Source organism: Zea mays, chromosome 10 (genome assembly GCF_902167145.1).
Source record: "Zea mays cultivar B73 chromosome 10, Zm-B73-REFERENCE-NAM-5.0, whole genome shotgun sequence".
NCBI lineage: Eukaryota > Viridiplantae > Streptophyta > Magnoliopsida > Poales > Poaceae > Zea > Zea mays.
In genome coordinates, this window is record NC_050105.1 from 78459873 (window position 1) to 78482794 (window position 22922).

The following is a 22922-nucleotide window of genomic DNA, read 5'->3' on the forward strand; positions in this document are numbered from 1 at the left end:
TCTTATCAATCTTAGTTCTATCTAATCCCTTGAATAAGCATGAATAGTCTTTTTCATCATCATCACTAGACTCATCCTCGCTTGAAGAAGCATAAGTAGTATTGTTTCGAGTACATACCTTCTTCTCCTTTGCCATGAGGCATGTGTGATGCTCGTTGGGGAAGAGGGATGACTTGTTGAAGGCGGTGGCGGCGAGTCCTTCGTTGTCGGAGTCGGACGAGGAGCAATCCAAATCCCACTCCTTTCCAAGATGTGCCTCGCCCTTCGCCTTCTTGTAGTTCTTCTTCTTTTCCCACTTTCCACTCTTCTTTTCCTGGTCACTATCATTATCGGGACAATTAGCGATGAAATGACCAATCTTACCACATTTGAAGCAGGAGTGCTTCCCCTTCGTCTTGTTCTTGTTGGGGTGCTCCTTGCGACCCTTTAGCGCCGTCTTGAACTGCTTGATGATAAGGGCCATTTCTTCCTCATTAAGCCCGGCCGCCTCAACTTGCGCCACCGTGCTAGGTAGTGCCTCCTTGCTCCTTGTCGCTTTGAGAGCAACGGTTTGAGGCTCGTGGATTAGGCCATTCAATGCATCATCCACGTATCTCGCCTCCTTGATCATCATCCGCCCGCTTACAAATTTCCCAAGAATTTCTTCGGGCGACATCTTGGTGTACCTAGGGTTTTCACGAATATTGTTTACCAGATGTGGATCAAGTACAGTAAAGGACCTTAGCATTAGGCGGACGACGTCGTGGTTCGTCCATCGCGTGCTTCCATAGCTCCTTATCTTGTTGACGAGGGTCTTGAGCCTGTTGTATGTCTGGGTTGGCTCCTCCCCTCTTATCATGACGAATCTCCCGAGTTCGCCTTCCACCAACTCCATCTTGGTGAGCATGGTGACGTCGTTCCCCTCATGTGAGATCTTAAGGGTGTCCCAGATCTGCTTGGCATTGTCCAAGCCGCTCACCTTATGGTACTCGTCCCTGCACAATGAGGCTAACAACACAGTAGTAGTTTGTGCATTTTTATGAATCTGTTCATTGATAAACAAAGGACTATCCAAGCTATCAAATTTCATTCCACTCTCTACTATCTCCCATATACTAGGATGGAGAGAGAACAAGTGACTACGCATTTTGTGACTCCAAAATCCGTAGTCCTCTCCATCAAAATGAGGAGGTTTACCAAGTGGAATGGAGAGTAAATGAGCATTGGTACTTTGAGGAATACGAGAATAATCAAAAGAGAAGTTTGAATTAACCGTCTTCTTATTCTCGTAGACGTTGTCGTCGTCCTTTTGGGAAGAAGAGGATTCGTCGCTGTCGTAGTAGACTATCTCTTTGATGCGCCTTGTTTTCTTCTTCCTCCCATCTTTTCTTTTGTGGCTTGAGCCCGAGTCAGTAGGCTTGTCCTCTTTTGGATCATTGACGAAGGACTCCTTCTCCTTATCATTGACCACCATCCCCTTGCCCTTAGGATCCATCTCTTCGGGCGATTAGTCCCTTTCTTGAAGAGAACGGCTCTGATACCAATTGAGAGCACCTAGAGGGGGGGTGAATAGGTGATCCTGTAAAACACTTGAAACTTAATCCACAAAACTTGATTAGGAGTTAGCACAATTAAGCCAAGTGGCTAAAGAGGAGAACTTGCACAACACAATGACCACAAAGAGATCAACACGGAGATGGCACAGTGGTTTATCCCGTGGTTCGGCCAAGTCCAACACTTGCCTACTCCATGTTGTGGCGTCCCAACGGACGAGGGTTGCAATCAACCCCTCTCAAGCGGTCCAAAGACCCACTTGAATACCATGGTGTTTTGCTTTGTTTACTATATCCCGTTTGCGAGGAATCTCCACAACTTGGAGCCTCTCGCCCTTACACTTGATGTTCACAAAGAAGCGCGGAGTAAGGGAGGGATGAGCAACGCACACAAGACATGAAATCAGAGTACCAACACGCACACAAGTCACAACAAGAGCTCACAACACAACCCGGCGAGTTCACAACTCAAATGGAGCTCTAGTTGCTATCACAAAGAATCAAATGCACGGAATCAAAGTCTTGGTGCTTAGGAATGCTTAGAGAATGCTTGGTGTCCTCCTCCATGCGCCTAGGGGTCCCTTTTATAGCCCCAAGGCAACTACGAGCCGTTGAGAGTATTTCAAGAAGGCAATTCTTGCCTTCTGTCGCCTGGCGCACCGGACAGTCCGGTGCACCACCGGACACTGTCTGGTGCGGATCTCTTTCCTTATTTGGCGAAGCCGACCGTTGCAGTCTTGGAGCCGTTGGCGCACCGGACACTGTCCGGTGCACACCGGACAGTCTGGTGCACACCGGACAGTCCGGTGCCCCATCCGACCGTTGGCACTTGCCACGCGTCGTGCGCGGATTCTGCGGCCGACCGTTGGCCCGGCTGACTGTTGGCTCACCGGACAATTGGTGCACCACCAGACAGTCCGGTGATTTATAGCCGTACGTCGCCGACGATTTCCCGAGAGCGGCAAGTTTGCCTGAGTCAGCCTGGCGCACCGGACACTGTCCGGTGCACCACCGGACAGTCCGGTGCACCACCGGACAGTCCGGTGCACCCAGACTGAGCTGACTTTGGCTGAACAAAGTCATCTTTAATCCCAACTTGATTTTTCCTGTTTCCAGCACTTAGACATAATACACTAGTCTCCAAAACAATATACTAAGTCTTAGAAACATACCTTTATACTTGATTTGTACTTTATCCACCATTTAACACTTAGGCACTTGTGTTGGACACTAAATCACCAAAATACTTAGAAATGGCCCAAGGGCACATTTCCCTTTCAAGATGGTTGATGAATGACTTGGAAATGATGGGGTGCCCCCTAGGCCTTATATATCCGACCGTGGGGCACTACATGCGTGTATGATAACGATGTATACCTAAGTAATAGTGAACCGACTGAACTTATCTTCCTACAATCTTGCTGACTTATCCTCATTTGGTTCCAACGTCCAAGGGTGCTGCGCGTGAAAATCGGATCAGAGTTGTGGATAATGCTTAAATCCAACGAGCCGCCTGGGCCCGAGTCTGCTCATTCCCTGCATCGGTCCATTCCGCCAGCAGTTCTCTCCTGGCCCATGAAGTGGCGGCCTTGTGAGACAATAGGCCCAAAGCCTTTCGCAAGGCCTTCTTGCCTTCTAGTAGACCCGGGGGATATCGGTCCCCCACAAAGACATGTCTGATTTTTTTTTGCAATTGTTGGTGTAGAACCTAGTGGGTTGTTTCCTTCATATGAAATATACTTACCTCATGTTTATTCTTTGCTGGAGAATACGTTAGCTTTTGGCTCACCTTAGGGTGATTGAAATATATGTCACTGTATGAAAATTTAAGAATGAAAAGGTAATTGATAAGTATGATTTAACTTACACTTGATGAGTCCGACGTGGAAAGTCTAGACATGGTCGTAGAAGGAGATTGAACGTGTCGTGGAAAGTATAGATGCAGGACCTAGGTCACTGTAATGTTAGAGGCAGCAGACTAAGTATTAATGTTGTTAGTCATTGTAACTAATTAATATAGTGAATTATTTGTATTCATTGGTACCTCGGGGGACTAATCGGTCGTGCTAGTGCAACGTTTTTGTGGGTAGTCACGGATGAAATCTTTCTTTGAGGTGTAAATGCCCAAGTATCAGTTACACGAGAAGTCACAGGAGAAGTAGGGGGTCTGCTTCATCGATGCCATCCATTTCCTTTGTTACTGAAGAATCACCCATTTGCCAAATTAAGTTCTATATGACTGCGCAATTACTATTTCATAACATTTAGTTGAGGTACTATATGTTAGTTTGCGTATGGATGAATAGAAGTATTTATTATGTAATCGAAAACACAAACATATGGCGGAAGCGTAATCAACAAAAGAGATGGAGAGTGCTAAATATCGTAACAAATTATATGGCAATATCGTAATCAACAAAATAGATGGTGAGCGCTAAATATCTTAATAAATTATGTGAACAAAACTAAATTCAGGAGAATAATGAGAAAAAAGTTCTTTCAATGATCAGACCAGAAAGGAGGTAGTACAGTGGAGAAATGGAAGGCAATACCTTACTTTTGTTGATGGTCGATATTCAGTTGTCCGAATTCTTTTATTTGGATGAACTTTCAACTACTGCAAAACATGGTAATTTTTATGTTTTAGTATGTATTTCATTACATAGGTAGCACAAGAAATAAAGCAGAGTAAAATGTTGTAGGTAGAAACTCAGCTCCCTAGACCTGGCTTTGAATGAATGTGTTATCCCTGCAAAGTATAGTAATGTACAAATTTCAGTATGCAACTTTTTTATAGCGCGTACAGAAGATAAGAGAAAATATTATAGGAACAAAGACATTTATGGTATCTTGTATGTTTTAGTATGTATTTGTTCACATAGGTAGCACATGAAAATAAAGCAGAGAAAAATGGTAAATAGGCAGAAACTAATATATCTGAATTGGCTTTGAATGAAATTATTATCCCTACAAAGTAGAATCATGTATAGATTTCAGCATGTAAGATTTTTATATAGCGTCCACATAAACTGAAAACGTAACCAGGTAAGTGGCATTCTATTTGCTAAATAAAGTACTGAAAATGTCTTCATTATCACATCCCTAAACCTTAACTGGCACAAGATTATATTGTTGCATAATTTTCACTTAGGAATTTTCGGCAAATATTTGTTTTCATATTTTAAAATTTTCTCTCTCAGCGGCACCAATGAGGACAGAATAAAAAAATGATGGATAGAGTACTGAGGTGGCATAAGAGAATCAGGACTTCATCATTTCATTCCTAAAAATAAAATGGGATAGAGAACTGAAGTGCGGCTGGGAAACTGCAAAACAATGAACCGTAAAAATGTGAGGTTAGCGGAGAGAGTAGAAATCACATAAGATTTTTTCCGCTTAGAAAAAAATAAGGGAGTTCAACTTAGTGAGTAGCAATAACAGAAGATCGAATCATCTAAAATGGTGACTCAAGAATGGCATGAAAAATCTTATACAGTAGCAATGAGAGAAAATATGGAGGTAGAGAACTAAAGGGAGGTAATAAGAGAACCTAGAGAACGGTGAAAAAGTGGGGTAGTTGATGTCGTCTGGTGATGGTGGAGTTTTTGTTGTGTTTGTGTTTTCTCTCTCTGTAAATGTCCTTTACCTTTGCAAGGAGGTTACGACAGTGAAGGTTTTTTTCTTGATTTATTCATTCCGTAGAAGACTCCCAGCGTAAGCGAGGACACGTACCTTCCTTCGGAAGATTCTAGAGCACTTGGCGGAATTCTTTTTCCTTTTTTTCGAATTTTATATGGGACGTCGATTCATAATCCGAGGGCTGGAATTATAGTAGTGACGTGGATAGCGTGGTTGCGCGTTTATGTCCAGCTGGTTAATATAGTAAATACTAGTCGGTTACCCGTGCGTTGCGACGGCTCACAACATTACCCACGTAAATTATCCATCAAAAAATCTCAAGATTTTTTATTGATTGTCTCCGGTCTTCACATAATATTTTTTATGCATGCATGGGTACCATAGGCAGCAAATCAGAGCCGCCATCCCTTGCATCCTCACTTCCAAGGTTTCGTAGAGCAGGAAGGGAAGGAAAGAGGCGGACATACCTATTCGTTGCCGGAGAAGGACACGACGAAAACCTGGGCATCTGCAGGTGACATAGGTAGTATACCGCTAGATATATAGGGAGAGAGCACGCAAGCGGAGAAAAAGCCCAACCGGAGCAGCTCCAAACCGAGAGGCACCCACACCAGATGTCAATCCGAGAAGGGCGAGAGAATGCGAGTGTCTTCCCAGCCCTAGACCCGCCGAAGTGACACAACACCACCACCAACTCCGTAACATATGCCGACTGCTGTCACGCTACGAGCCTTGGTTGTCCAATATCTCAGACTTGGACTCCTCATCGCCAAGATAACCTAAGTATGGCAGGTGCCACCATGTCCTCCTTGATGGCACACATAGAGAAAGACCAGGAGCATGACCGACTCACCCCGTACCCATGTCGACGAATGTCGGTCGGCTTGTGGCTGCAACCGTGAGCATAGGCAGCATGTTGGGGAGGAAGAACATGACGAAGGCTGGGAAGACGAATGGGACGTCCGACGATGGCGAAAACGATGGTGCGCGCATGATGTGAAACGTCCTCGTGGACGTGCAATAGCCACTGCGCGAGTCGGTGTCGGGGCTGGTGTCGGACGAATATGGAAGGAGGCGTCTGCTCCTACACCCTCTGCTGAGAATGAGGTGGCGCGAAGGTGGAGGCATGTTGATAGAGAAAAGAAGTAGAATAACGAACGAGATGGTGACAACTGAGGCGAGGATGATCATTATCACGCGGAGGTATAGATGGCCAAATGGGCCGTGTGTAGCGAGTCGGCCCGAGACACGACCAATTTAATAGTGACTGGGCCAACCCGGCACGAGCCCTGTGCGGGTACTTGGGCCGTAGCCTCGGCCCGTAGTGCTGGCCCGGCGTGGCACGATTATTTTTTTATTTTACAAAAAATCATATTGTCGGCGTTTTGACCCCGGGGGGTCCCTGGACCGACGAGTAAATTGTCGTCGCGTGCCCCAGCCCAGATGGGTCGGCGCGAGACGGAGCGCGAAGGGGGAGAAGCCAGAGGGAGATAGGCGTAAAAGGGGAAACCCACGCCTTCGTGTTTGTACCGCGCCCAGGTCGGGTGCGCTTGCAGTAGGGGGTTACAAGCGTCCGCGCGGGAGGGAGCGAGAGGCCCACGCGCGCGCCGTCCCGTCCTTCCCCGCGCGGCCAACCCTCTGTAAGAGGGCCCTGGACCTTCCTTTTATAGGCGTAAGGAGAGGGTCCAGGTGTACAATGGGAGGAGTAGCTGTGTGCTAACGTGTCTAGCAGAGAAAAGCTAGTGCCCTAAGTACATGCCGTCGTGGTAGCCGGAGAGGTTTTGGCACCCTGTTCGTGTGGTGTCGTGGTCATCGGAGGAGCGCTGGAGCCTGGCGGAAGGACAGCTGTCGGGGCTGTCGAGTCCTTGCTGACGTCTCCTTGCTTCCGTAAGGGGGCTGAGAGCCGCCGTCGTCATGGAGCATGCGGGGCGCCATCATTACTTGCTTACCAGGGCGAGCCAGATGGGACGCCGGTCTTGTTCCCCGTAGCCTGAGTTAGCTTGGGGTAGGGTAATGATGGTGCCTCCTGTGACGTGGTCGGTCCGAGCCCTGGGTTGGGCGAGGCGGAGGCTCCTCCGAGGTCGAGGTCGAGTCTGTCTTCCGAGGCCGAGGTCGAGTCCGAGCCCCTGGGTCGGGCGAGACGGAGACCATCGGCTGAGGCCAGGGCTGAGTCCGAGCCCTGGGATCGGGCGAGGCGGAGTTCGTCGTCTTCCGGGGCTGAGCCCGAGTCCGAACCCTGGGGTCGGGCGAGGCGGAGTTCGTCGTCTTCCAGGGCTGAGCCCGAGTCCGAGCCCTGGGATCGGGCGAGGCAGAGTTTGTTGTCTTCCGGGGCTGAGCCCGAGTCCGAGCCCTGGGGTCGGGCGAGGCGGAGTTCGTCGTCTTCCGGGGCTGAGCCCGAGTCCGAGCCCTGGGGTCGGGCGAGGCGGAGTTTCCTATGGCGCCCGAGGCCGAACTTGGCCGTTGTCAGCCTCACTCTGTCGAGTGGCACAGCTGTCGGGGCGGCGTAGGCGACGTTGTCCTCTTGTCAAGCCGGTCAGTGGAGCGGCGAAGTGACTGCGGTCACTTCGGCTCTGTCGACTAAAGGGTGCGCGTCAGGATAAGGTGTTAGGCCGTCCTTGCATTAAATGCCCCTGCGATACGGTCGGTCGTCGTGGCGATTTGGCCAAGGTTGCTTCTTGGCGAAGACTGGGCCTCGGGCGAGCCGAAGGTGTGTCCGTTGCTTGAGGGGGCCCTCGGGCGAGACGTGAATCCTCCGGGGTCGGCTGCCCTTGCCCGAGGCTGGTCTCGGGCGAGGCGAGATCGTGTCCTTTGAGCGGACCGAGCCCTGACTTAATCACACCCATCAGGCCTTTGCAGCTTTGTGCTGATGGGGGTTACTAGCTGAGATTAGGAGTCTTGGGGGTACCCCTAATTATGGTCCCCGACAGTAGCCCCCGAGCCTCGAAGGGAGTGTTAATACTCGCTTGGAGGCTTTTGTCGCACTCTTTTGCAAGGGGACCGGCCTTTCTCGGTTGCGTTTTGTTCTGGTGGGTGCGCGCGAGGGCACCCGCCGGGTGTAGCCCCCGAGGCCTCGGAGGAGTGGTTTGACTCCTTCGAGGTCTTAATGCGTTTCGCGATGCTTCGGCCGGTTTGGTTGTTCCCTCATGCGAGCTGGCCATAGCCCGGGTGCACAGTCGGGTCCCAAGTTCTCGGGCTGGTATGTTGACGTTGTCAACGGTTTGGCCGGAGCCGGGTTTGCGAGAGCAGCCCCCGAGCCTCCGCACAGAGCGAGAGGACGGTCAAGGACAGACTCGACTTTTTTACATACGCCCCTGCGTCGCCTTTCCGCAAGGAGGGGGGAAAGCACCATGTTGCCCTTGGAGGGCGCCGAACATGGTGTCTCCAGTGAGCTGCTAACGGGTAATCCGAGTGGACGCCCGTGCCACATTTGTTAGGGGTCGGCTAGTGGCCCGGAGGCGCGCTCCAAAAGTACCTGAGGGTGATTTGCCGGACCCGGTCCCCTTTTGACGGGGTCTGAGGGCTCGATGCCTCCCTCTGATGGGATTCTATTACAAAAATCGTTCCCGTTGATCTCGGAAATGTCCTAGGGTACCTCGGGAGCATAGCCCGAGCCTCGGTTATGTATCGAACGTACCCTTGGTCATCCCTCGCTCTGCGTCTGAGGTGGCTGTGAACCCTTCGAGGGCCAGCCTACGAACCCCTGATCAGTAGTGGGCGTGGAGCCCGGGTGGCCTGAGGCGGTCGTTGAACCCTTCCGAGGGGCCGGCCTTCGAACCTCTGACCAGTAGTGGGCGCGGAGCCCGAGCGCTCTGAGGCGACTGTTGAACCCCTCCGAGGGGCCAGCCTTCGAACCTCTGATCAGTAGGGCGGCTCGGGGCCCATTTCCTTCGCGGAGAAGGATCCCTTTCGGGGTATCCCCTTTCTCGGACCCTGTTGTAAGAGAGAGAAAGAGGAAAAGGAAAAGGATACGAAATCGAATGACGTGGCGCACCTTTTTTGACGCGGTCATTATGGCGGAGGTGAAGCGTCGCCTGCTTCGCCTGCCAAAGGCGCCGCCTATCCTGCCGCAGGGTTAATGCGACGGGACGAGTGGTTCGCGGAACGGTTCGAGGAACGGGGCACGGGCGCGACGTCTTCACGCCGTGGGAGAGGGTTCTCTCGCTGTCCCAGAAGGGGACGTGAGCGTGGCTGGCGACTTGACCGCTGCTTCCGCCCGCCTGCCACCGCCATTACTGCTGGCCCATTTCTGGTCGTATCGACCGTCACTCCTTCTCCCGCGGCTGACTGACCCGTGACCAATGTGCCTGGTTGGCACTGTTGGGTCGTGCGCAGGGTTGCCTCGAGTCGCGGTACTGGTTCCGCAGTCGAGGAGGCACAGTAGTGGCGCGAGTGGCGGTGCAGTTTCTTGCACGTAGCAACCGGCGCACCGGTTACATGACGTGTGGGCCTGGGCCACCATGCTGGACGCGTTGAAGTCGAAAGGGTGCGCCCCCTTGGTGCGGTCGCATGCCGCCTGCATGGCGGTCCGCCCTTTCACCCGCTAGTCTGGGCGAAAGTGGAGGAATGCTTGTAACCGCTGGGCAGTTGCGCGCACCGCGCGCGGCGGTTTGGCTTCTTCTGCCCTGGGCCAGCTTGCATGACGCGTGGGACCCAGCCCCCGTGTCGTAGGGGGAGGACCTTGGAGCGTGTTGGAGAAGACTCAGCCCGCGATGGCTGAGGACGCAAGCGGGGAGAGTTGCCTTTAAAAGGAGGGTGACCCCCTTGAAAGGCAACCATGTCTTCGCGCTCCCCTTATGCATCGCGTCTTTCCACCTTCCGAGCCCCCGGATGGGGGACACTCACAGTCTTTTCGCCTTGTCATCGGAGGAACGCAACTTCGCGGAAGTTGGTACCTTTCAGCCATCGTTCGGCTTCAAGGATTTTCATCAGGCAGCCCGGCCGCATCCCCTCGCCGGTGGTCACCCAAGACGGTGACCACCAGCTCCTGTGTGGGGAGAAGCAAGCCGGGCTGCGATCTTGGTCCCGCCCTCAGCTTCAAGGATCTTCATCATCCTTGCTGGGGCGGAGAGCGAGGCGAGCCGGGGCTCTACCTCCCGCACGGGTCGGCTGGCCACCTCTTCTTCCAGCTTCTGGTGGTGGAAACCATCCTCCAGCTCTGCGGAGGAGGTGTCCTCCAGCCATGCCGGGGAAGGCGAACTGTTGCTGCCCAGCTAGGATGCGACATTCCGTCCTCCTCCTCGCTTTCGTGGCGAGGACGGGAGCGAGGACCTGCCGGTGCGCTTTGGAGCGGCCCGCGCTCGCCGGTGCGGCGTTGGTGGAGAGGCGGACGTCGCCGTCGGTGCTGACGTGGTGGCAGCTGGAGGAAGCTTCCCCACCGTCTACGGACCGACCTCCGGCTCTTTGGCTTTAATGTCTGGTTCGCGTCCCTTGAGTGGGGACGCGAACGAGAGCCTTCCGATGGCTACGTCCGTCCTGGGACCATGGCTGCTGCTGCAGAGGTCGCTGGCGAGTCGCCCGGAGCTTGTCGCCCCACAGGCCCCCCGGTGTGGAGGTTGTTCATACCCGCGGGGACAGAACCGGAGTTCCGTTTGTAATGGCACCTTGAGTGTCGGTGTCTTGTTCATTGTGGCTGTCGGGGCCTGAACATGTATGTATTTTCGGCACGGAGCCGTGTTTTTTCCTCATTTTGAGCACTAGGACTCACCTGTCGGCTAACTGAACCGCTTAACCAAGTGTGAGTTGCCTCGTGCGAAGGTGACGAGTGAGGTATCCGTATCCCGGAGGCGTAGGAGTCCCTCGGCTCGGTCAGCCTTGCCGCTCGAGGCTTCTCTTGCTTAGTTAAAGGAAACCCTCGGCCGCTCTTCGATGAGCCGAAGCCGGAGGCAGCGGTGTCAGCACGGACAGAGGCAGAGTCGGCTCGAAAAGAAGACTTCGTTGGTCGGAGCCTGGCCGGGCCGTCCACTGGTGGGACCGACGCCGGAGTCGAGTTACCGAGGCCACGAGTCGGGCTGATGTCCTCAGGGGACAGCTGGCTGAGGCTTCGGGGTGGCCGGCCGAGCCGTCTGCTCGGGCCGGATTCTTGGAGAAGACCCTGGCGGCGACACCTCGGGCGCGGTGCTGATGTCGTCCTCCGAAGTGGAGATCTTCCGACCGTGTTGCCGTCCGAGGCTCGGTCGGACTTCGCCGAAAGGTGTTGTTAACGCCGAGGGTGCTGCTGCTCCCCCTCCGTCGAGGTCCGAGCTTGCAGGATCGGTTTATCTTGTAGTCTACGTATGTTTTCTGCGGCCGCCGAGGCCCAAACATACTATCGGCGTGTTGTAAAGTTGTGTTTCTTTTCCTCTTGTTTCGAGTATCTGGACTTATTTGTCGGTAACAGAATTGTTTGTCCGAGCGAGAGTTACTTTTCACGGAAGGTGATAAGTGAGGTATCCGTATCCCGGAGGCGTAGGAGTCCCTCGGCTCGGTCGGCCTTGCCGCTTACGTGTACTCTTACTAGTCCGTAGGATTCTGCTATCGATATAGTCGAGAAGGCCCGAAAAATTGTTTCGGCAGAAGAGTTTTCGAGCGTGAAGACTTGTTCGGTCCGCGGAATCACTTATCCGAGCATGAGTTACTTATCGCAGAAGGTGATGAGTGAGGTATCCGTATCCCGGAGGCGTAGGAGTCCCTCGGCTCGGTCAGCCTTGGCTGCTTACGTGTACTCCGTCGTTTTCAGGATCCCACTTTCGAAGTAGTCGAAAAGCACGAAAGACGTTCTGGCAGAAAAGATGTTTTCCGAGGAAAATTTTGACGCGGAGGGGGTTCCCCCTTCTAGCCCCCGAGGGAGGGTCGGGCTTTGCCGAGGCAAGGCTGACCCTTCCTTGATGGTTAGACTTTGTGTGTGAATGAGGTGTACGAACGACTTGAAAGCATCTTAAGGGTAGAAGCGACGTAGCTGTCGGATGTTCCAAGCGTTGTTGTAGACCTCGCCTTGACTGTTGGCCAGCTTGTACGTTCCGGGCTTCAGAACTTTGGCGATGACGAATGGCCCTTCCCAGGGAGGCGTGAGCTTGTGCCGCCCTCGGGCGTCTTGTCGCAGCCGAAGCACCAAGTCGCCCACCTGGAGGTCTCGGGACCGAACCCATCGGGCGTGGTAGCGTCGCAGGGACTGCTGGTACCGCGCCGAGTGTAGTAAGGCCATGTCCCGAGCCTCTTCCAGCTGGTCCAGTGAGTCTTCTCGGTTAGCTCGATTGCTTTGGTCGTCGTAGGCCCTCGTCCTCGGGGAACCATATTCTAAGTCTGTGGGCAAGATGGCCTCGGCCCCATAGACTAGAAAGAACGGTGTGAAGCCCGTGGCTCGGCTCGGCGTTGTCCTCAGACTCCAGACCACCGAGGGGAGCTCCTTCATCCATCGCTTGCCGAACTTGTTGAGGTCGTTGTAGATCCGCGGCTTGAGCCCTTGCAGAATCATGCCGTTGCCGCGCTCTACTTGCCCATTCGTCATGGGGTGAGCCTCGGTGGCCCAGTCCACCCGGATGTGGTGATCCTCGCAGAAGTCCAGGAACTTTCTACCGGTGAACTGGGTGTCGTTGTCGGTGATGATGGAGTTTGGGACCCCAAAGCGATGGATGATGTTGGTGAAGAACGCCATCGCCTGTTCGGACCTGATGCTGTTTAGGGGTCGGACCTCGATCCACTTGGAGAATTTGTCGATGGCGACCAGCAGGTGCGTGTAGCCCCCGGGTGCCTTCGGCAAGGGGCCGACGAGGTCCAGTCCCCACACAGCAAACGGCCAGGTGATGGGTATCGTCTGCAGGGCCTGAGCGAGCAAGTGTGTCTGCCTCGCATAGAACTGACACCCTTGGCAGGTGCGGACAATTCTAGTGGCATCGGCCACCGCGGTCGGCCAGTAGAAACCTTGTCGGAAGGCGTTTCCAACAAGGGCTCGAGGCGCTGCGTGGTGACTGCAAGCCCCCGAGTATATTTCTTGTAAGAGCTCCTGGCCTTCGGCGATGGATATGCATCGCTGGAGGATGCCCGAGGGGCTGCGGTGGTAGAGCTCCTTCCCGTCCCCCAGCAAGACGAACGACTTGGCGCGCCGCGCCAACCGCCGAGCTTCGGCTCGGTCGAGGGGTAGCTCTCCTCGGTGGAGATATTGCAGGTACGGGGTCTGCCAGTTTCGATTAGGCGTGACCCCGCTCCGCTCCTCCTTGACGTGCAGTGCCTCACCCACGGGGGCCGAGGGTGCCTCGGGCTGAGCCGAGGGTGCCTCGGGCTGGGCCGAGGGTGCCTCGGGCTGAGCCGAGGCCTTCTCGAGCTCGGGCGCGTCGTCGGTCTTGACGGAGGGTTGATGCAGGTCTCGGGAGAAGACGTCCAGGGGAACCGTTGTCCGCCCCGAGGCTATATTAGCCAGCTCGTCCGCAGTCTCGTTGTATCGTCGGGCGATGTGGTTGAGCTCGAGCCCGTAGAACTTGTCTTCCAGGCACCGAACCTCATCGTAGTAGGCCTCCATCTTCGGGTCGCGGCAGTGGGAGTTCTTCATGACTTGGTCGATGACGAGTTGCGAGTCACCGCGAGCGTCGAGGCGTCGGACCCCTAGCTCAATGGCGATGCGCAACCCGTTGACCAGAGCCTCGTACTCAGCCACATTGTTGGACGCCGGGAAGTGGAGGCGTAGCACGTAGCATAGGTGCTTCCTGAGGGGCGAGATGAAGAGCAGGCCCGCGCCTGCCCCTGTCTTCATCAGCGACCCGTCGAAAAACATGGTCCAGAGTTCCGGTTGGATCGGAGCTGTTGGGAGCTGGGTGTCGACCCATTCAGCTACAAAGTCCGCCAAGACTTGGGACTTGATGGCCTTCCGAGGGGCGAACGAGATCGTCTCGCCCATGATTTCCACTGCCCACTTTGCAATCCTACCCGAGGCCTCTCGGCACTGGATGATCTCCCCCAGGGGGAAGGATGACACCACAGTCACCGGATGAGACTCGAAGCAGTGTCGCAACTTCCGTCGCGTCAGGATCAACGCGTACAGCAGCTTCTGAATTTGTGGGTAGCGGATCTTGGTTTCGGACAGTACCTCACTGATGAATTAGACCGGCCTCTGGACGGGCAATACATGCCCCTCTTCTCGTCTCTCAACCACGATCGCGGCACTGACCACCTGAGTGGTAGCGGCGACGTAGATCAAGAGGGCTTCTCCGGCCGCGGGGGGCACCAAGATGGGCGCGTTCGTGAGGAGCGCCTTCAGGTTCCCGAGGGTTTCCTCGGCCTCAGGGGTCCAAGTGAAGCACTCGGCCTTTCTTAAGAGGCGGTACAGAGACAGGCCTCTTTCGCCAAGGCGCGAGATGAAACGGCTCAGAGCCGCAAGGCATCCCGTGACCCTCTGTACGCCTTTCAAGTCCTTGATGGGCCCCATGTTGGTGATGGCCGCGATTTTCTCCGGGTTGGCCTCGATGCCCCGCTCGGAGACGATGAACCCCAAGAGCATGCCTCGGGGGACCCCGAAGACGCACTTCTCAGGATTGAGTTTTACGCCTTTCGCCTTGAGACACCGGAATGTCGTTTCAAGGTCGGAAAGGAGGTCGGAGGCTTTCCTCGTCTTGACTACGATGTCATCGACGTAAGCCTCGACCGTTCGACCAATGTGTTGGCCGAACACGTGGTTCATGCACCTTTGGTATGTCGCACCCGCACTCCTCAAACCAAACGGCATGGTAACGTAGCAGTACATGCCAAAAGGTGTGATGAAAGAAGTCGCGAGCTGATCGGACTCTTTCATCCTGATTTGGTGATACCCTGAGTAGGCATCGAGGAAAGACAGGGTTTCGCACCCAGCAGTGGAATCCACGATTTGATCGATGCGAGGCAGAGGGTAGGGAACTTTTGGACATGCTTTGTTTAAACCAGTGTAGTCTACACACATCTGCCATTTCCCTCCTTTCTTTCTCACAAGCACAGGGTTGGCAAGCCATTCGGGATGGAATACCTCTTTGATGAACCCTGCCGCCATTAGCTTGTGGATCTCCTCGCCTATGGCTCTGCGCTTTTCTTCGTCGAATCGGCGCAGAGGCTGCTTCATGGGTCGGGCCCCAGCTCGGATATCCAGCGAGTGCTCGGCGACATCCCTCGGTATGCCGAGCATGTCCGAGGGACTCCACGCGAAAACGTCGGCGTTTGCGCGGAGAAAGTCGACGAGCACTGCTTCCTATTTGGGATCGAGCTCGGAGCCGATCCGGATCTGCTTGGAGGTGTCGTTGCTAGGGTCGAGAGGGACAGACTTAACCGTCTCCGCTGGCTCGAAGTTGTCGGCATGGCGCTTCACGTCCAGCGCCTCCTTGGAGAGGCTCTCCAGGTCGGCGATGAGGGCCTCGGATTCGGCGAGGGCCTCGGCGTACTCCACGCACTCCACGTCGCATTCGTACGCGTGTCGGTACGTGGGGCCGACGGTGATGACCCCGTTGGGGTCCGGCATCTTGAACTTGGCGTAGCATGGCCTCCCCAACACCGTGTGGTAGGTTCCTCGGAACCCGACCACCTCGAACGTGAGGGTTTCCCTTCGGAAGTTGGAGGGAGTCCCGAAGCAGACGGGTAGATCGAGTTGTCCGAGGGGCTGGACGTGTTTCCCGGGAATGATCCCATGGAAAGGCGCCGCGCCTGCCCGGACCGAGGACAGATCGATACGCAGGAGCCCGAGGGTCTCGGCGTAGATGATGTTGAGGCTGCTGCCTCCGTCCATGAGGACCTTGGTGAGCCTGACGTTGCCGATGACAGGGTCAACAATGAGCGGGTATTTCCCCGGGCTCGGCACGCGGTCGGGATGGTTGCCCTGGTCGAAGGTGACGGGCTTGTCGGACCAGTCTAGGTAGACTGGCGCCGCCACCTTTACCGAGCAGACCTCCTGGCGCTCTTGCTTGCGGTGCCGAGTCGAGGCGTTCGCCACTTGCCCACCATAGATCATGAAGCAGTCATGGACCTCGGGGAACTCTCCTGCCTTGTGATCCTCCTTCTTATCGTCGTCGCGGGCCCTGCCACCCTCCGCAGATGGCTCGGCCTTGTGAAAGTGGCCCGAAGCATGGCGCACTCCTCAAGGGTGTGCTTGACGGGCCCCTGATGATAGGGGCACGGCTCCTTGAGCATCTTGTCGAAGAGATTGGCGCCTCCGGGAGGTTTTCGAGGGTTCTTGTACTCGGCGGCGGCGACAAGGTCCGCGTCGGCGGCGTCGCGTTTTGCTTGCGACTTCTTCTTGCCCTTCTTCTTGGTGCCGCGCTGAGTAGACGCCTCGGGGACATCTTCCGGCGGGCGGCCCTGGGGCTGCTTATCCTTCTGGAAGATGGCCTCAACCGCCTCCTGGCCAGAGGCGAACTTGGTGGCGATGTCCATCGGCTCGCTCGCCCTGGTGGGGGTCTTGCGACCCAGCTTGCTCACCAGGTCGCGGCAGGTGGTGCCGGCGAGGAACGCGCCGATGACATCCGAGTCGGTGACGTTGGGTAGCTCAGTGCGCTGCTTCGAGAATCATCGGATGTAGTCCCGGAGAGACTCTCCCGACTGCTGGCGGCAGCTTCGGAGATCCCAGGAATTCCCAGGGCGCACGTACGTGCCCTGGAAGTTGCCGGTGAAGGCTTGGACCAGGTCGTCCCAGTTGGAGATCTGCCCCGGAGGCAAATGCTCCAGCCAGGCCCGAGCGGTGTCGGAGAGGAACAGGGGGAGATGCGGATGATGAGGTTGTCATCGTCCGTTCCACCTAGGTGGCAGGCCAGCCGGTAGTCCGCGAGCCACAGTTCCGGCCTCGTTTCCCCCGAGTACTTTGTGATAGTAGTCGGGGTTCGGAACCAGGTCGGGAACGGCGCCCGTCGTATGGCCCGGCTGAAAGCCTACGGACCGGGTGGTTCGGGCGAGGGGCTCCGATCCTCCTCGCTGTCGTAGCGTCACCCACGCCTGGGGTGGTAGCCTCGGCGCACCTTCTCGTCGAGGTGGGCTCGACGGTTGTGGTGATGGTGCTCGTTGCCGAGGCGACCTGGGGCCGCAGGCGCTGTGTTGCGCGTGCGCCTGGTGTGGACCGAGGCTTCCCGCATGAATCGGGAAGTCGCGGCGCGATGCTCCGAGGGGTAGCCCTGCTGTGGCGGAACTGCCCGAATTATTCCAACTTAAGTGTCTAAGTCCCGCTTGTAAAGGCTAGACCACACTTAAATGGGAATAACCCGTCAATCCCTCGGATCTAGTCCGACGCGGCCACTGACAGGATCAAGTACCACAATCTCACTCGATGGTGAGTCACAGAGCAAATACAATAAAGCATAAAACCATGCAGGTAAGAGTATTAAAATTATTACATCACCATTGGAGTTTTGCAAAAGTAGCCATCAGTGTTCGAAGTGCAGCGGAATAAAACTAACGGTAATTAAACAGAGAGATGGGGAAGCCTGCCCCATCACTCCTCATGCTCCTCCTCAGCCGAGGCAGGGTCCCACTCGACAGTCCAACCCAGTGGCAAGATGGACGGCCAAGTCACTCCAACAACCATTTCCTCCAGAGAACCTGTAAAAATTATGCCACAAGCAAGGCTGAGTATACTAATACTCAGCTAGACTTACCCGGTGTGAGGAGTCTACTCCTCTACCTCTAGACATGCAGCTGTTTGGCTGTGGGGTTTGGTTGCCAAAAGCACTAGCTGAGTTTCTAAATCAAGTTTTTAACTTTGTCAAATTTAAGTGTGACTCTCTTAAGGCTAAAGATGTACTATCTATTCATACATGGTAGCAAGCATTTTTATCAATCAACAGCTTACATCAACTCATCATATTTCCACTTGTTACTCAATGTAGCAGCATGGATCAAGCAGTCTCATTAGCTGCGAGAAGCAGACGATTCGAATCGAGTTTTTATCCTTGCAAGGTAAACCTAAACACACGACATGTAGGGGCACTCCGTCCCCACACACATCAACCGTCCCCATCGATTCCCTGGCAACAGATCAGGGCTCACCGCCTTGGCGTACAATGCCTCACTGACCCCGACTGCCGTCGTGCAGTGACCGCACTTGTACCCACCATAACCGGAATGGGAGACCACATCTCAGGTCGCGTGAGGGGATATGTCTGCGGGCAGGTTCACTCAGGTACTAGGCTTACCGATTTACCATATTTCTCGGTATGTGTTTAGTACGTTCAAACGCTTGACTCACGGTACCACACCTTAATCCTTATTCCAATTTCCGTCTCGTAGACAACGCATCCCCATGGACCGTTGTCCACAGACCACCATCATTATGATATCAAAATGGATACAATCAATTCCTGACCTCGCGCGAGTGCTAGAAAAATCATTCGACTTCTACCGAGATCCCTATTTAGTAAAGCAGCTACTCGACCTGGCATACTAGTATTCATCTCAATGGGGTCCCTGAGATCATGCAACTAGGGTTTCAAACAACTCCTACACTTAAGTGCACAATCAATCCTACAATCATTAAGTATATTAAAATAGCATAATTAACAGGTTATGCATAAAACCGGGGCTTGCCTTCCAAAACAGTGGCAGGCAGGTCCTCTAGTGCAGACTCTGGTGCTGGATCCGGGGCTACCTCCTGAGCAGCTCCTTGCTCCGGCACGAGGACGTACTCTCCGTCAGCAAGGTTACAGTCTATCGAAATGCAATGAACATGTATGTCATGATTATGCAAGATTTAATAACATTATGCTAAAAAGAACTACGTCAAGAAGTGACTCAGGGTTTCTTAGTCATGCGAGGCTCCAAGTGGTTTATACTTATTACCTTTTAGTCTTAGGTTTCCATTGAAGATAACATAATGGACTTGTATTGCCTTTATATATTTCAGTGGACAAAATTTCAAGGGTTTTAGGATGGCACTAATTATCCTTATTCATTTTTTCCTCACTTTAATTTCTTCTTATGATTTCTAGTGTAGGTTTGAACTATGACTGTGTTTTAAAAATTTCCAAAAATTCTGTAAAAATTACAGTGGGTTACCATTTGCTATTCTAGCTTGTTTTAAGAATTTGAGGCTTAAAATATAAAGGCTATGCTTTAGACAAAAATAGTAAGAGTGGTGTAAAATGGGTCACTTACACTACATCTCCTAATTAAGGGTGGGTTCTGCCCTAAGGGTTATTTTTGCTAGCATCTAACATTAATAATAGGCTTCTGTGCCAAAAATCACAGAAAGCCAAGGGGTGGTTATTTAGTTATGACTTTCTAAAGTTTAATGCCAAAAAGGCACTTTCCACTACATTGCTATTTGAAAAATGTCAAACAGCAGATTTCATATTTTTCTTAAGTTCTTATTAGCAAAACATTTTCCATCCCAAGGGTGGGGGTGTTTTCACCTTGGGGTTATTTTTGTAGAGTTTTTCTAAGTTTCACTTGTTTTATTAAAACAAAAGGGATCCTACTTATTTTATACTAAAACAGGGTATGATATATTTTTCCAGTGAACTACCTTGAATAAGTATCCTAACAAAAATAGGGGTGCTCTCTGGTTCATTATTTATACCCCCTTTTCTATTTTTCTTAATCCTAAGCATATTGCAAAATAAGGGGTAAAGACTAACTTATTGGGGTGGACAGAGAGGTTTAACATTTTTAAACAGGTCAGTAGGTAGATATAAACTTCTCCAAATTTTTCTAACCCTAGTCAAATAGCACAACTATTTTTCTTTCTATTATTGAGCTTTTGGCTAAAACTAACATTAAATCAGAACTTTAAAGTTTTCTATAGTACCAAGGGGTTTTATATTTTTCTTAAATAGGTTACATTAATTAAAGTCTGGCAAAATTGGTTTGACCAAATTTGGATGAACTAAACTGAAGTTATGAGTTTTTAAAGTTTCTGTTCAAATTAAAAACAGATTTATTAAAGGTTTCTAGAAAAACAGTTTACACCGAGGTCCCTGGGTTTAAACTAAATCAACCTTCGCAATCCTACCCTTGCACCACTATTCCCCTGTGTCTCTGACATTTCACAAAACCCCCTGACCTTCTCTCCCTCTCACCCGCAGTCCTTCCCCCAATGTAAACAGTAACCGCGGGAAAGAAAAGGGTGGCGCGGCTTACCGGCGGCGAGGGAGGTCCGGCGAAGGGTGGGGTTGGCTCGGGGAGACTCTGGCGGTCACGTCGAGGTACGGCTTGACGTCGGGGATGGCCGGAATCGCTCGGTCCACGCGCGCAGGCGGGTGTTCTCGTCGGCGGCGAGTGTACCGGCCAAACCACAGCGAACTGGTTCAATCCAAGGGCACGGTGAGCTTCACGGGGTAACGTAGTGACCGTGTGCACAAGGAATCGAAGGATGGTTGAGTGAATTACCCGGTCCACGTACTCCGGCGGGGTTGAGAGCTCCGGCGAGCGTGGATTGGCCTCTCCGGCAAAGCAAACTCCGATTCCTCGCTCGGGGAACTTCACGGAGGTGTGCACAATCTTCTCCGAGGGCTGGACGGGGTTGGGAATGGCTCTATTGGCTGGTCTACGGTGGCAGAGGGATTGGGCGGCCGCGGACACGCTGCGCACGGGCAAACGGCGGCGAGCTAAACTCCGGTGAGGTTTGAGGGTGCGCGGAAGAGTGCAGTCGAAGCCTGGGAGGGCTTTATAGGCGCGGGCGCGGGCCATGGCGCTGGCTTGGCTCGGGCGCGGCGCTGGGCATGCGGGGGCGCGCGCGGGCGTGCTCTGGCGAGCTCAGAGCGCGTCGAACACGTGGCTCGTTGCTTCTGCCTGTGTTCTTCCCTCTGCTGAGCGGCCAAAACGTACGAATCTTGCCCTGTCGCCTGTGGGAGATCTCTTCCCTGCACCTAGAGCTACCTAGTTCATGTGAGTTCCAATGGAGGATACGCCCTAGATCAGGAGATAGATGGGCGCCAAATTTGGTTTGTCTCACTGCCCACATCGCGACAAAACTGATGCCAATACCTGTCAAACGTCAAAGTCTCGGTTTCCACTTTTTCTAGGGGGTGCCTTAGGTGGTATGCCACACTTTTGGTATAGGACCTAAGTGGTTTTGGTGCCATTGTCGAGGTGAACACGGTTGGTCTTTGGATTAGGGTTAGAATTTGACTTAGAGAGAAATAGAGAGCTCTAGCTCTCTCTCCACTTGGAGATTTGATTTAGGGTTTCTCCAGGGGTCTTTTGCAATATTACCCTCCCCTAATTGATGGTTATAAGGTTAGTTAGGGCTTTGCTAAAGATCACTCATGTTTTGCATCTTGCTTACTCTCTTTTCCCTCTTATCTAGGGTTTTGGGAGATAGGGCTTAAGGGAGGTCTAGGGTTCTTCTCCCCTCTTATCCAAAGTAGTAAGTGTGCAAGGATTAGAGTAATGCTTCTTAGGCCATTAACAACTTGATTAATCACAATACCTCCAAGGTTCTTATATGTTCCCTTAAGTCTCTACCACAGGTGATCACAACCTTTAGTGCCAAGGTGGGCTCTAGCCAAGGTAACACCTGGGGTGTTACAGCCCTCCCCCTTAAAGGAATCTCATCCCGAGATTTTAGGTAGAGTCCCTTGGAGGGGTGCTTGAAGGTGTGTTAAGTTTCTCTTATTAACTGCTCTTCGAATGTCATTCTCTTTGCAACTTCAGAAGGAAGCCCTTCTTAAGTTAAATCCACAACTTAGACTATCCTTGTTATTTAAGTTTTTCTTATAATTGAATTCAAAGGGCAGGTGGGGTGGGGTTTTGGGGTTACATACCGACTCCTTTGGGTAAAAAGTCGGGGAAGCGAGAGCGTAGAAAATCCTCAGTCTCCCATGTAGCTTCTTCTGCTGAATGGTGACTCCACTGAACCTTATACATTCTGATTGACCTTGCCCGAGTTGATCTCTCCTTTTGATCTAATACTTTGACGGGATACTCTTGGTAGGACAAGTCTGGTTCTATCTCAATGTCTGGTTCCGGTAGTACTTCAGTGGGTAGGCGAACACATTTCCGCAGCTGAGATACATGGAACACATTGTGAACTGCTGACATGTGAGGTGTCAATTCCAATTGATAGGCAACGGGTCCACAAGCTTCCTTGATCTCGTAGGGTCCAATATAGCGAGGAGCTAACTTGCCCTTGATCCCGAATCTCTGGACACCCTTGGTGGGTGATACCTTAAGATAGACATGATCTCCCACCTCAAACTGTAGAGGCTTCCGCCTCTTGTCATGATAGCTCTTTTGCCTAGCCTGAGCAGCTTCTAGGTTCTTCTTGATGATCCTGACCTTTGCCTCTGCCTCAAGTACCAAGTCTGGCCCAAAAATTTCCCTTTCTCCTGCTTGAGACCAATTTAGTGGGGTCCTACACCTTCTCCCATATAAGGCTTCAAAAGGTGCCATCTTCAAACTGGACTGATAGCTGTTATTGTAAGAAAACTCTGCCAAAGACAGACACTTGTCCCAATCCTTCCCATAATGTTGTGCACATGCTCACAACATGTCTTCCAAAATCTGATTTATCCTTTCTGTCTGGCCATCTGTTTGAGGATGGTAGGCTGAGCTTCGTATGACATGGGTCCCAAGGGATTCCTGCAATTGCTCCCAAAATCGTGCCACAAATGGTGCTCCTCTGTCCGAGACTATAGTCCTTGGTATCCCATGCAGACGAACTATTTGGTCAATGTAGATCTCCGCATACTTCTCTGTCCTGTGGGTGGTGTGCACTGGTAAGAAATGCACAGTCTTTGTCAATCTGTCCACAATAACCCAAATAGAATCATGGTGCCTGGATGTATTGGGTAATCCCACTATAAAGTCCATGCAAATGTCCTCCCATTTCCAAGATGGTAT